Raw genomic sequence first — 15948 nt, forward strand, 5'->3', positions numbered from 1 at the left:
TGTGTAATTTGTTTATTGCAAACAGCTGAGAAATTGTATATTTTGCCAATAGGCCTAATATGCAATGGGGGTTAAATAAATTTGATTGCAACTGTATGTAGTATGTTGCATTTCAATGGCTGCAGTGTGGGTGTAGGGCCCAAGACAAGTCCCCACTCTGTGGGACAATAAAGTCAATCTTGATCTTGATCTTGATCTTGATATGCCAATTCGGAAGGCATCACCCAACCCTATTAGGAATGATGACCAAAGCAATGAACATTGTTCCAAAGTTGTAAATCAGAATCGTCTCCTCAAAAGAAAGAAGACATTGCTTATGCCATGTTGTTTTTTTCCTGAGCTGTTTCACTGAAAGTTCCTCCCAGCTATCATGCGTCCACCAGCTCATCTAGGCTCTAACTTCTGGAGTAAGAGAGGAAACCACATTTCTAGTTCCACCAATTCTCTTCTATCCCATTTCAAATGACACCACTTCATCTGCTCCTCTCTGCATACAGCACTTTAGCCTATTCCCTGTAATACTTTTATCCCTGCGTCAACATTATACAGAGCTCACCTACATATTCCCAGAACCACTGATACACTCTCCCAAATCCATCAGATATAGTCTCTTTCTCCGTAAATCCATTCAAGACCTACACTATGTAAATCCCCTGCTTTCTGTTACTCTTATTTCGACAATCCTCAGCTCTGTGCTCCTTCCCATGCCACCTCCTTTCTCTCTTTTGTTTTCTACACTCTCCCTCAACTCCTCATTACATCCTCGTTGTCCTCAAATGCCTGCCCTCGGACCTACATCTACTCAAGGACAATATGTAAACAAGTATAAGTGATTTGGCATCTCTCACTGCAGTGTGTTTCCTTCCTTTCCTTGTCTAATTAAAAGGCATACAAAACATTACATTAAGACTCTGGGACTTCAAGCTCATCTGCTCGCAGATCTACAGTAAAAGGGTTAATTATATGATGCAAAGTGCTGAGAAAAATTAAACCCACCATTAGCTGCTTCGCTCCATCTGCGTTATTGCAGAGTGCACATGCAGAGCAATGTCGTAAATTTCAGCCTGGTTTTTCTTCAGAGGGCACGCATTGCTGAGTTCGCTCCTGTCGTCGTAAAGCATAATTATTGTCAAGGAGGTCTGTCACAGTTAATCTAATTCACTGACAAGATGACAGACTCCACTAACTACTTGGGGACGTTGTGTAATCACAAGATAGCTGTTGGGACTATCAGATGTGTTGTTGTGTTTTTGTTCTTCAAGCATGAGCTTTTGAAATGACACGCAATGGACCAAAGCCTTCTCTGCCATCTCGAAAACCAGGCCATTACTCTGCCTATTGATATTCCATAAGAGTTCACATTCTAAGGTTTCTCCTCTCTTGCATCCCAGATCTTTGCACTGATGTGACAATCTTTACTTGCACACACACACAAAAAAAACAACACAACACAACACAAACACAACTCGACACACAACAGTCCCACAAAGAAGCAGTCAAAGGGAAGGGGGTCGATGAGCCGTTCTCCATTTGTGTTTGTTCTCAGCGCGGCAGACTTTCCTGTGGAGTCTGTGGCGGCTGAATACTAAAAAGAGAGCAAACCTGTGATGTGGAGAAGGCGCACAGGTCTCAATCACCTCCCCAGAGACACCAGGTGCCTCAACGAACGGGGGAAGAATCGGAGACTTGGACTTTATTCATTGATACCGCCCACCGAGGTAAAGAGTTTCAAATGGGTGGAATTACAGGATCAATAGTGTGATTAGCAGAGGCCTTGTAGCTATTGCGTGTTGTTGGCAATCCATTGCATCAAGCTAAACCCAGGGGACAGGGGGGCTGTTGCTCCTTCCAAGCATGGTGGCCTAAGGAGGAGGAGTAGTGTGTGAGAAAGATGCTGAAATAAGTTTGACTAGAGCCACGTGGTGAGCCTATAAATAGATAATAGATTTTAGACAACAGCATACCAAAAATATATGTCACGTGTCTTCTGCATGTAATCCTCATCTCCATGAAGGATTGTAAACACTTGAAAATAGCATATTGTTTGGTACAGTAATAAATCAGGATAAATGCTAATGCGCTTTTTTCTATTATAGGTAAACGGCACTGGTGGAGCCCGAGACGTGCAGAGCTATTACAGTCAAATGAAAAAATATCAGTACCGTACTGTAAAGAGAGGACAAAAGGCAAACAGAAGGCAGATACAGAAAACTGTGAGCTGTTTGAATATGTATTTGTTCTCTAAAGGATCTGTCAGTTTCGTTCTGCTTTAAAGTTTGAAAAGCAAATGCAAAAACAGCAATTCTCCAAATCCAATAAACCGCACTGAGATGCATTTCTTATATATTATTAGGTACATCAAGAGGCTGGAGAGCACCACTGCTGAGTCAAGCATCTCTTACAACTGCACTGTCATACAAGTGGGGCTGCCCCCAACTAGGAATATTCCCAGTCTACCAACAGTCATCATTTAGGGCCATTAGTCGACTAGTCGCCCGCATGTTTTGATATTAATTTAATCATTAAATGATATATTTTGGGCGGGGCAACACAATGGTTTGAGTTGAAGGTGTGAGAAACAATAGTATCAGTAACATTGTTAACATTGTGCTACATTACAGAGAAATACCAAACCGTACTAATGAACTTTCATTAATATAGGCCTATATTTTATCTACAAGTGCACGTCACACACTGAGTGAGCCGCCTGTTAATGACGCTGTCGGCAAAGCAGTAATGATTGTGCTAAGTGGTTCATGGGCATGTAGCTACTTCCATGTTTCAGATGATACGTCATGTTTGTAGTCGACCAATGAAGATGAGTTTACATAACACCTTGGGTTCATCCTTCACCTTCTCAAAATGATCCCACACTTTGGATTTCCTGCCTGACATGTTATTAACTAGCCTGTGGAATAACCGCAGGTACCAGCCCTGGAAATTAGGGGCAGTACACATGCTGCTGCTTTAACTGCCTGGAAGACGCTCGGTCAGGCACTGGGCAATATTCTTGCGCCTTATTTGTGCCAGCTTTTGAGAGGTTGTGTTTGGGGTTGCTAAGCAAACTTAACAAGCGTTGTATAGCCTATTTATCTGAAATCCTGAGTGCAGCGCTGATTTTCCTCCAGGTGCTTTTTATAAGTTGTAGGTCTATCGTCCGTGGGACAGATGTAAAGCTCTGGGTAGCCCTGCACTAAAATTATCAAATGTTGGCAGTGATTAGTTTGTAACATGACTACTGTCTGACTGCTGAGCGTGGCCTCTTCCTGTGTTTGTCTTTTCAAAGTCCCACATGGTCCTATAGGTTTTGCTTTACTTTGACAAGGCGCAGCTCCTAACAGAGTTTCACATTTGTTTAATTTATTATTTTTATTTTCCTGTAACTAAACAACCCATGAAATCTTGCCGACTAATGACCTTTCTGGTCAACTAACATTTGGTCGACTATTAGGGGGCAGCCCTACATACAACCAACCCCAACAGTCTGTGTGTAATCCCTATCATGTCGAGTTTGCCATACAAAAATACCAATAACTGAAAAAGCAACATGTTCCAGATTTCGGGACAAGTACTACTCTGAATGCTGTCCTCTATCCATCTGTGTGTATTCATAGTTGCATGAGATATTCTCTGTACTGCAGCTATTGAGAAGTGTAGCTTGTTGTGTTGCACCTGCCCTGGTTGACAGTGCCAGGAAAGTCCTTCAGAACGGAGCCAGCACACTGGAAGAAATGCATTTCAAGCAGTTTTTGTATTTTCATGAATGGATGAAATAGATGAGGAATATAAACATGCTGGCCAATTCATTTCACTGTGCCCATAATGCTTTCTCATTAGTGCCTTCTTTCTGGCTGAGCTGTGTGTGTGTGTGTGTGTGTGTAAATGGCACTAAAATAATATATAATCTTAATATAATAATCTTGATGTGACTCTTGGTCGCTTGAGTTCAACTGAAATTAAATTACATTGTTTTTTCTCCAGCTACTACACAGATATCTGCTCTTTTATATTTTTTGTATCGCCCCCGTCTTTGCATAAAACAGATTCAGGATGCTGTTTGTTCTCCTGCTATATATACAGAGCTATACAGCCAAATAAATCATTTCATTGTATTTGCATAAAGCAGTAACGTCACCGTTCTATCATAAGCAGGTGGTCACAGCAACAGCCAGACAGCAGCTTGCTACACCAGAGCCACAGACTTTAAACAGCCCACATTATCTATCAAGCTCCGTCTAACTCACCAAACAAGGACAAATGTCTTTTCCTACACTTTGTCTTGCTGAATGAGCAACCACACAAACAAACCACCACTATTGTCAGTTAGGTAGCTAATGAGTTACTCGACTGTGGGACATTTAACAGCTGATATTCTTACCTGCAGATGTCGTTTTGGTCAGTTTAGATATTGGCGCGGTTGCAAAGCTGCCAGTTGGCATCATCGAATCTGACTGGCGGATAATCGAAAAGCTTTGGAAGCAAAGGAGGGAGTACAGTGACGGTATTATCGAATGACAAAGTCCTAGTATAGAGGATGCTGCTCCAACTGACATTCAACATTTGCTTTTTTTTTTTTTTTTTGTTAAAGCATAATTATGCTAAATAATAATCGGTCCCGAACCAAACCACGTGTTTATTATAGTAACCATGGCAACAAATATCCTAATAAAGTTGTCATTTTATGATGAGTCTTTAAAGGGCCAGTGTGTAAAATGGGTTGAAAACAGTGACATCAGTGGTCAAATTCTAGATTGCAGGGCTCACTCGCTCACCCCTCCCGTCGGGTAAATGACGGTGGCCTCGTAGGGACAAAAAGCCTTGCGCACAAGTTTTTCAGGAGTAGGTCTATCTAGTGACGAGGTGAATATTTATTTAGAAATCTAAACCATGTTACGATATTGTAATGAATCCCTCACGAGCAGGAGACCAGAGGAGCATTCGGGGAAAAGGCCAGTTTATTTGAGCACTCCAAAAACTCCAGTAACACTCCAGGGGGTAAAAGACTCCGTCCCAAACTCTGACTCTTCTGGCGTAACAGACACACTTCATATACACATACTCGTTTACCATACCGAGTGGGGACCCCCCTCCCCTCTCTGCTCAATCTCCAGCCCATACACTGACTGACAGCGTAGCCAGTAAACAGAGCTCAGCTGTTTATTTAGCCTAGCGATATCTCCGGACTATAGTAGCTGCAATGGACGACTTTGAACGCGATTTTGAAGAGTTTCTTGTAGCGGACACAGACCCAGAGCCATACCTGTTTGAGCCGGAGCATACAGATGAGGAACTCCATGTGTTTGATGCTGAGCGGGCGAGAAGACAGGCTGAATGCACAGAATCGGATTCGGTGCTACTGCTACCATCGCTGGGGAGATATATCATCAGGAGGAAAAGCGCTGCAGAGAGTGCATCACAAGGAGTGAAGTTGCGTCTTCTTTTCCTCACAGATGACGGTTCGGGTTCATTCTCTCCTGTTGTGTGGTAAGTGTGGTCCATTCATAAACTTTATAACTAAAAAAACTTTCACTACTCTCTATCGACGAACTATGAACACTCTCTGCTGTTTCCTCCCCCTTCTTCCTTCCTTCCGCTGTCTTCGTTGGTTTATTTATACACGCGAAACGCATTCTCTGGCTGGCTGGATTGTCCGCTCGGTCTGCCGTACATATATGGCGGCGCAAGATGGTGACCTCTCTAAATCAAGGCCCTTGCTATATATATATTTAAAAGCATAATTATAAGGCTACGAAAACCAAACGAATTTTATTTTATAGTGATTATACACTTGTATAAACATATTAATGGGTAGAATATTCAGATTCAGATTCAGATTGACAATAAACCATGCCAAATATTACACACTGGCCCTTTAAACCTAACCAAGTTGTTTTCAAGTCTAAACCATAGACTGTATGGTAGGGCTGGGCAATATAAAGTATTGTTTCGTTATCGAGATATCTGAGGATATATCGTCTTAGTTTTTGGATATCGTTGTAACATGATGTTGCATAAATGATGTTTTTCCTTCATTTTAAAGCGTAGGGCTGACAATCGAAGCCTTCGACGACCGGGGGGTGCTGAGCAAAAAAACACAAGTCCAAAAAAGTTAATAACTTACAAATTATGGCGAAAAGGTAGTTTCTTGCAACCCTAGAATTAAGATAAAAATATTCACAAATGAAAAAACACTTCTGGTTGCTGATAAGTAGTGTTTAACTTTTGATTTAACACTAAAAATTAAAACTCTCAACACACACTGCAGCGCAAGCAGACAGATGCGCGACTTAGAGCAGCATGTGTCACTGACACCAGACTCAGAGCGCAGCGGACCGGTGGAAAATGTCACCATCAGCATATTATCTTACATCAATATTTTATCATTATTTTGAGTCACATTGTTGAAAGAATATAGTTGTCTGTGTTCAAGCAGGATAACAGGTCTCCATTCATTGCACGTCAGGCTTTCTATTTCTTTGTCGGAGATGGTGTTGCGTTCAAGGTCCCCCAAAAAAAGGGCAGAAAAAAAAAGCAGAATATTCAAATTTTTTGTTTTTTCACAATCGAATCCCATGCCATCGAACGAAGCTTCGAAGCTTCGAATTTTTTGGGTCAGCCCTAGTAAAGTGATGTGCACTTACTTTAAGCCACTTAATCGTTCTATCCACATTATTGATGATTACTGATCAAATATCTCATTGTGGTAATATTTTCTGGAAAAAAAGTAAGTAGTCTACAATAGCTCGTCCCTACAGCTTTGTCACATAAGACATGGTATTTGGTCAGAAATGTTATGTTTGAATTTGTCTCCCAGTCTGAGCATTAATGCTTTTGATGAGATTTTAAAAATATCAAGATGTAAATCATGTATCGAGATTTAGCCAGAAAAAATCCTGATACAATTTTCAGGACATATTGCCTGGCCTGACTGTATGGACGACATGACAGCCCCCTAAGAGTGACACCAAAACATGTCCATCACCCCCTGGTGGCTGGCTGCAGAATAGGTCATGTGGGACAAACTCAAAACGCAAACTGCACATCAAATAAGTTTTTCCCAAAGATGGTTTCTGCCGTTTCAGATAATTAATGTATGTTCAACTGTTCATTTTTCTGATAAGTTTGGTTATGACTATTATTAGATACTATAAAAAGTGGGTTTGACGTCTTGATTGACAGGTGTGTGTGCCAATCAGTGTGCAAAGTGCTGATCATAATTAGTTGGACGTCTCTATGGACAGGAACACAATACCTCGGAGATCGCTACTGCACAGACTATGGCACCAATTGACATCACCGGTGCAAGATATCTATATCCAAGATGTTTTGACTCATTTTTGTACAGTGGGAGGAAGTGGAGAAGCTTTGTTCTTCTTAATATACAGTCAATGACCTAAACCGAACCCTTGCCATAGAGTTCTCACATCATAAAACAGAACAGTGATGTTGTTTTGCCGATAAGGGCTTAAGATTAGTAAATGCTTCTTTCCGTTGTTGTAGAGGACATAAAGAAACAATGTACTTGTACATTGTACAATGCCTCCTTTTGCGTGTGGACATTCAGAAATCTATTAATACTTCTGATTTTTTGGTAGGTGTTATAAGCTGTAGCTTCAGCCAACACCTTTTTCGGAGTGCAGAGGTGTCTAAGTTATGTTAGATTACTTTATTGTAATGTTTTGCAATGTACTTTTTCTGTGAGAAGCTGTGACGCTATTAACATTTATTTGTAGATTAAAACATGATGTTCTTGTTTCTACTTGCAGACCAAAATTAACTGCAATTCACTTATTCATACTTCAGGTCGTACAAGATGTCATATGAACTAGCACTTTTCTAGCATAAACCAGCCCCTTTGTCAGTCAATTCCTCTACATGGGCTCAGCCGGCCTGTTCCTCGATCAATAAATAAACCACTGACAGTAACGAATAAACATTAAATTCTAAAATTACTTTGACTTTTTTGACTGCTAAAGGGACAACCAAATGAAACTGCAGGGGCAAATGTGCAATATGCTGCTGGATGGATACAAAGCAACTCAATTGTCCTTTTGGCAAGACTTTGCATTTATTACATTCAGACTTGTAAGTATTTGTTGAAAAGTGTAATAACCATTGACTTTACATCTCAGCACCATTTCTAGACAGCATAACATTATGTGGATAGACATAAGTGCTTTAATTCAGTTGCTTTGGTTGGGAACATTGCCATTTTTCCACCACATATAATTGATGCTATTATGTGCATTCTCTCAGTCTTTTTGTCACACAGCCAGTGCTGATACTGTATATTTCCAATGTCAATACTGTAATTTCTGTCAGTAGCAGCTGTTTGAACATTGAACTTCATTTTATAAATGTAGCATTTTGTACCTGCAAAATAATTGAACTCAGAGCAATATTTTTCACACCTAGTAACTATCAAGACTTCCCATTGCAATTTCAAGTAGACATCTGTGCCATCATCAATCTTTATTTTACATGAAATATCAGTTTAATTAGTGTTTCATACTGATCCTAATTTTAAAGTACCAGCCTAAATGAGCCATGGGCATTTCCAACATTTATCAAATTCTGAAAAGGAAAAAAAAAAAAAAAATTGGCTCATATCTTTTTGAGCTAAGCACAAAATGAATTTGGCCCCGTAACCTCTGGTAATGGACTGCAAAGTGAGTGGTCCAGCTGGTTTTTGTTTTTTGGCTCCAAAATCATGCCTAAATGTGACTGCCAAACAAAAAATGCCTAACAAACGGCTCGCTAAAACACAAGTTCATGACACGACATAAAAAAAAAAACCTCTTGGGTCCAAACAGAGAGTGTTTTTTTCCTCTCAGCAGATTTGGGCAACTGTGGGCCAGCATGTATTTAGGGAGGTGAATCAGGGATACTAACCTCCACTTTAAATGGTACACCAGCAGGCACTCTGTCCCCTTCCCTCGCTGGGTGGCTTTACAGTAACACCAGTTTACCTCAGTTCAGTCCAGTCTTTATGCATTTAGAGCTGCTGGCTCTGACGTCCTGGCTGAATTTCATTACAGCGTGCTATTACACGAGCAAGCTGCTGGGCTGGCCTCGGGATGAGAAGGCCAATCAATACAGTCAGTATCTGCCCCCTCTAATCTCTGTCGCCTGTGTCAGCGCTGCTATCTGTAATAGATCTTAAGGATTAGGGAGGGGGGAAGGCTTCTTAAGACACTTCTTTTTGCTGAGAACTGGCCGGACCCATGGGGGCCGGGCCCAGTCATGCTGATCCAGCGTGAGCCCCGTGGGGAGTTCCAGCGAGCACGACGAGAGCGACACACTTACAAAAAGAGAGGAGAAGCAGCAGCATGGCTAAAACCGAAGATAGGGGTCGGAGAAATAGAAAAAGGGGTATGTCACAGGGGAGCGAGGTGAAGGAGGCGACAGAGTAGCTATGACATCCGGAGATTGATAGAGACAGGCAAAGAAGAGAGAAATGGACATTGGAGTAGGAAAGATGGTGGGTAAACAGAGGGAGCAAGGCAAAGAAGGTAGGGGAGCGACAGATGAAAAAAGACAGAAAGAGAGAGGGAGAGATGAGCGGAGAGGAGGATAAGCACCAGGCCAGGAGAGGCGAGAGCCCATGTAATTTCTCTAATCCTCCTGGCATTTATACTTTCACCAGACAGATAATGAAAATGAAAAATAAAATGGAAAACTTCCCCTCTCGGACTGGGCACAGGATTTTTTTTAATCTGTTGCACTGCTCAACTTTTTCTTTTTTTTTCTGTCTTTTTCTCAATGCCTCAGTGGGTGTGTGCTGAGTCAGTAGAATTGTCTATGTGTTATTACTTCACATCATGGTAGATGTGCCTCAGCAGGGCCTTGTTTCTTTAGCAGCAAAAGACCAAGGATGCACTAAGTCATAGATAGATAGATAGATAGATAGATAGATAGATAGATAGATAGATAGATGTATATTTTAGGGCTGAAACGATTCCTAGGTAACTCTGGTAATTCGATTACTAAAAAGCCTTGGGGCAAATTATTTGCCTCATGGCTTTGTTAAAATGCTGTGGTCAATTTGTGAAAGCCTGAGCTTCATTCACGTTATTATGTTAGTCACACACACACATTAACACACGAACACCCCTTACTCACTCATTCACGCACCCCTCAAACACTCTCACACACACATATACACACAGAGTAGAAAATGGAGCCCAAATGCACCAATCAAGTACAGCAGGTATATTAATGTGGACTGCAGTAAAAAGGATCAGCAGGTATAAGGCACCCCTTGACCACAGCGAATGAGTCTAAACTAGCCAGTCATAGGAACTCAAATTATAATATTTATAAAGGCCTACTAATAACTATCAATAAAAAAATTAATTATATTCATTATACAATTAAACCCTGTTTTAGAAAGTCACAGAGTTGTACTTTGGACAGCTTTTCACAAGCAAGCAGCTCCTCTATATAATACTAATGCCCTTAAATAAAGCTAAAGTAATTTAATGAAAACGTGCAGTATATCTTAACCAACTACTCGATTAATCACCAGAATAATTGGATGAATACTTGATTAGTGACAGAATCCGTAGCTGCAGCCCTGGTATATTTACAGATCAAACTCCCCAGCAGTACATAAATAAATCAAAATTAGCTTCACTTTGACGACAACATTAGAACACTGCTCATCTCTTAATTTATCAGTAGCTATCCAACAATATAATATATCACCTTCACATTGATCAGTTCTACTGAGTACTTAACCTTCTTGTCATGGGTATTTTAAAATTGAGGTATTAATACTTCCAGTCATGTAAAATATCTCAGTACTCTTTTTTTACAGCTACACAAAAAAAATACAGATTCTCTGTCCCTCGCTTTACACACATCCATGTTAACACAGGTGGATGTAATAAGTGAATTTATATTGTCTTACATTCATTTCCTGGAGACGTACTCAAACTTCATAACCAAAAGTTTTGGTTATAAAAGTAGTAGTACGCAAGTAATAGTACTGTTATTTCAAAGGAGTTTTACTCCAGTGCAAGTAAAATTACTTGTGTAAAACTTTACTTAAGTAAAAAGCAGGTCAGCTGAAATGTACTCCATGTAAACATTACTGCATTACATTTTTCAAAATATCTTTCCGGATATGTAACAGGAAACTGCTTTATTCAGTTTTATAACACAATGTGTAGGATCCACACTAAAACTGTACATGACTAAAGCCAAAAATGGAGTGCACCAAAAAATGTTCAACAGTTTCTACAATCAGGCTTCCACCTCATCTGTGTCGCCAGTTTCCCGTCTCCAAAATGTTGGTAAGCATGGGTCAAAGTTTCTCCCATCAAGTCTGTTTATATCGATCACAACTTTTGCGTGAGAAGTGGCGCACACCTCTTTCAGGCCTCCTCTTGTGCATACGCAATGTTTATAAATGAGACCCCTGGTCCATTTGTTTAGGAGAGGAGGAGACCTCTGTCGATACTTTAGCTCCCAGTAAAAAGCTCCTGAACAATGAACACTGAAGGAATTATGACTGGGAGAAGTTTCAGCTGGATGCAATCTGCAGTCATCACCAATACAGATGTTATTAAATCCTCCAAAATCTTGAACACTGGACCTTTAATGCCACCAGTCATCAGCAACATGAGCCCCAACAGTCCAAACCAGTACATTACATTCTACTGTCTTTGCAACTGATTATCAGTCAGTTTAGCCTCACTTACTCTAGTAGGAAGGGGGGGTCCCCACGGTCACAGTGGATTTCTAAATGAAACCTATATTTTTGGAATCGTGAAGGTCTGTAGATAATGGATTTTTATGTTCCCATCGCGAAAAAGGGTAGTCTTCGGGATTCCGGTGAAAAATTAAAAATCAAATTTATCCACAACTTTGAACCATATATTGTACAGAGACAAATAAATCATCTTTTTTGCATAGATTAAGCATGAGAAATCAATTAAAATGGTTATTTTAATGATTTAAAATGTATGTCTATGCGTAAATACATTCAATTTCAAATGATACTATTCAGATTCAGTTTTTCAATGCAATTATTCAAGTTTAGAAATTCAAATTCAAATATAAATGATTCAAATTCAGTTTCTGGTGGCACATATTTCAGCCCATAGAAATACTATTTGGACTAAATACATAAAAACTACTTCAGTCATCAAGAGAACACCATAATCAATTTGTAAAATAAAAAAATTATATTAAAAAATTGGTTCATTTATATATGTATGATGTATGATTCAAGAGTTATGGTTATCCCTCATTTTGACCTGTCTATCACAAATGTGGGAGTATACATAGCTCTAACAGTCTCCCAGACTTTATTTTTTTAGTTACAGCAACATGTAACCAATCAAATGAAAGCTTACAGTGCTGGGCAGTTTTCTATAGCTATTAAAAAGCTGATGTTTCTCACCAAATACCGACAAATTGGGAAGATTTCCAATAGGTCATAGCTTTTTTCATATTTTTTCTGCTAAATTTTGCAAAGAAAAGCCAATTCAAAAAATCAAATTTATCCACAACTTTGAACCATATATTGTACAGAGACAAATAAACCATCTTTTTTGCATAGATTAAGCATGAGAAATCAATTAAAATGGTTATTTTAATGATTTAAAATGTATGTCTATGCGTAATTGGCTTTTCTTTGCAAAATTTAGCAAAGAAAAGCCAATGGGGACCCCCCCTTCCTACTAGACTAACTAGAATTAACAGGAAAAGAGATACAACTCAGACAAAAATGACAATAAATAAAAAGTCTGTGGACACCAGCAGCGGGTGTAAAAAACAATACTAAGCTAATGTTACACAGCTTAATTAACCTCACGTAGAATATAACTAACAGCAGAATGAAGCTCCACGACAGCTGCAGCCACAAACACATATTACAACATGGGAGGAAAGACTGCACACTTTTATATATAACAATGAGCACACATGTATGTTGTAAATGTTCTTGTCTGGAGAGTGAGTTAAAGTTTGTTTCTGTACTCACCAGTGTGTGCACAGTGAAGTCTCCTCATTCTGCTGCTCTACATCCAACTGGTCCATAACGGTAATGTAACGGTCCACACAGTCCACACAGCCTCTGTGTCCCACTGTAACCAGACCACACAGCCTCACTGTCCCAGTATAACCAGTCTACTCGGCCTCCGTGTCCCACTGTGCTCCTCAGTGCTCCACCATGTTGAGCTGAACTCAGTCACACCACCGCTTATTGACAGAAACAGAGAGTCGTCCCGCTGGCGGATCCATCTTGAGTTAGCATGTTAGCCGGAGTTAGCCTAGTCTGAACCTGAGTCAGGTAGCAACGTAGGTGTGTTTAATTTGGCTCACTTTGCGTGTCTGACGGTGGAGAATTAAATTAGAATATAAATAAGGTAGATTTAATCTTTCTTTTCTTTTTTTTTATCTATGTCAGCTATAATAATGCTAACCGTAACAACTGTTAGCCACAGCCGGATGTGACTGTCTGCATCTTAACGGAAACTTTTATGGTGCATTCAGGTGCCCCCCGGGTGGTGCGATTTTCTGAGCTTTACGTCATAATGTGGAAACAACATTGACACCACAAAGAAAATGTGTTGTATTCAGTGTTGGGAAGGTTACTTTTGAAATGTAATAGGATACAGATTACTTGTTAGTCTGTCAAAATGTAATAATTAATGTAACTATTTTAATTACTACATTAAAGTAAAGTAACTTATTACTTTTGATTACTTTATATATTACTTTTGGAACAAATGTTTTGAACTGGGCAATAATGCTGAAAAATGTCTGGGAATAGGATGCCCCATCAGAACCCTTGACCCAGCCCCTAAACCAGCGGTAGGCAACCTGCAACTCCGGAGCCGCATTATAGGAAAATAAATGATGGTTATTTTTCAGCATTCAGATTTTCATATGTCATTGTTGTAGGCCTAGAGTGATAACTGCATTCTACACCTGTAAAAATGGGCAGCCTATACATCGAATTAAAAAATGCTTTTACATTTCATCAACTAAAATGTGCGTCATACGTCTACCACCTGGTGCCTTTTCCTCTAAATCTTTCAGTAGCGGTGGCATGGAGTCTCTCTAGCATGGCTCGCTATGGATTCCAAATCCAAAATGGAAAAGTCTTGGAGGAAAATAGAGGATTTAACAGTGTGTGGACAGATTAATTTGCTTCCACCAACGCTGCAAAGTTAAAGCACTAAATAATTATAAATAGCCCACTGCAGAGTAGCCACCTTGTAGTAAAGCATATCAATGGATGCTCATTAAGACCTATTCCTAATGTTGGTGGATTAGTTTAAACTTAATAGGCTCTTACCTTTTTTCAGATTTGTTTTGCAGCTCCAGACAGATTTTTTTTTTCTTTTTTTTGGCCAGTAATGGCTCTTAAATAGTAAAGGTTGCCAACCCCTGCCCTAACCATTCAGCAATTCCCAAAACTCAACAAGAGTCTGGCACTGGTCACAGAATTCAGTATTACATCTGGCAATCCCTCATGGCGAAAAGATACAAAACAACAATATCATATTCTACATATTAGCTTTTTTTACCAACAATAATACATTCAGAAGGGGTAATAGTAGCTCACCTGATAGAGCAGGCATCCCATGTACAAAGGCCTTGTCCTTACTGCAGTGGGCGTGGGTTTGATTTCAACCAACAGCCCACCCTTTCATGCTAAAAAGCCCCCAGAAAATCTTAAAAAAAAATACATTCTGGTGCAACCCCTTTGTTATCCCCAAGGTTATGATTAGTCACTGTAATTTTGTTTGAACAGCACAGCATTAACAGTTTAAAGCTTGCCTATATTTTACAAAGTGACTTTACTGTTCTAATCAATATAGGACACTCTGCATTGGCAGCAACTGACGATTACAACCTCATACCATGTTAAAAAGTTACATGTGAGCAAAAAATTGACATGCAAATATATGAATAGATAAGAAGTTTATTACCATAAACCAAACATTTACTTTCATCCACCATGTTTTTACATATGATGTCAATTTGGCAACTCGTGTACCAAAATTTTTGCCAAAAATTGTTGTTCCAACTTGAATTTTCCCAGTCAGGAGCTCAGTTTTCCAATTCTTCTGACGCCACATGAATGCACGTTAAGGCTCCAAGGTGTATGTGATGTATGCACAACATGCATCAGGTGTGAGCTGAGTGCTGTGTCACCTCTCTGTTGCTCTGCCCTCCTGCAGCTACAGACACACCTGCATCTTGTTCTCTGCTGCAGCTGCTGATTTATGTGTGTGTAAAATTACTGATTACAAGTACACACAAAACAACTACCTGCCTACTCCTACCCTTAACCTTGAACTAACCCTCACCATAATCATTGACCCAAAAATAAGTTTTTACTGAAATAAGGACACGACATTGTCCCCAAGTGGACAAGCTGTCTCCAATCAACTGGTTTTGAGTCTAGTGTGTGTCCCTGAAGGTAACTTTAGTCATACCCCCCCCCCCCCCCCCACACACACACACACACACACACACAGGCATACAGACAGGAGATTGAACTGAAGTAATTGTGAGCTGGAGCCATGTCCAATTGTTTATAATGTGCGTGTCGTGAGAAAGCAGCTTCGATACACTTGTAAATCAGGACAGACAGCAGCGAGCCAATTAGAGAGACGTCACTGTCCATAACCTACAATACATGTTAGTCTTGCTTTTTTCTTGTCAGGATGACAAGAGTGCATGGCAGACACCAGCGGCCCAGTCAGTCTGTGTCGTTTACATTTACATGTGGGTCATCTGCACATGAAAAAACTCCATTCACACTTTAATGCCATGAATAATATTACCTTCTTAATATTTTGGTGCTGTAGTTTACTTTTAACAGACGTGGCCTTTCACAGGAGCAAGCTGCGTACACAATTTGTTGAGATAATTACCCAACAGAACACAGCGAGGAGTTTTATATTTAAAATTCTTGTGAGGATT

General features: G+C 39.9%; 1 protein-coding gene across 1 annotated transcript in view; it reads right to left on the minus strand.

Annotated features, from left to right (window-relative positions):
* Positions 1-13010, minus strand: part of LOC125897378 (cadherin-22-like) — a 395305-nt gene extending 382295 nt beyond the window's left edge. The window contains exon 1 of the mRNA XM_049590690.1: positions 12992-13010. The gene's annotated coding sequence lies outside the window, so the exon portion shown is untranslated. The remainder of the gene's footprint in view (positions 1-12991) is intronic.
* Between the last annotated feature and the right edge of the window lie 2938 nt (positions 13011-15948).

Source organism: Epinephelus fuscoguttatus, linkage group LG1 (genome assembly GCF_011397635.1).
Source record: "Epinephelus fuscoguttatus linkage group LG1, E.fuscoguttatus.final_Chr_v1".
NCBI lineage: Eukaryota > Metazoa > Chordata > Actinopteri > Perciformes > Serranidae > Epinephelus > Epinephelus fuscoguttatus.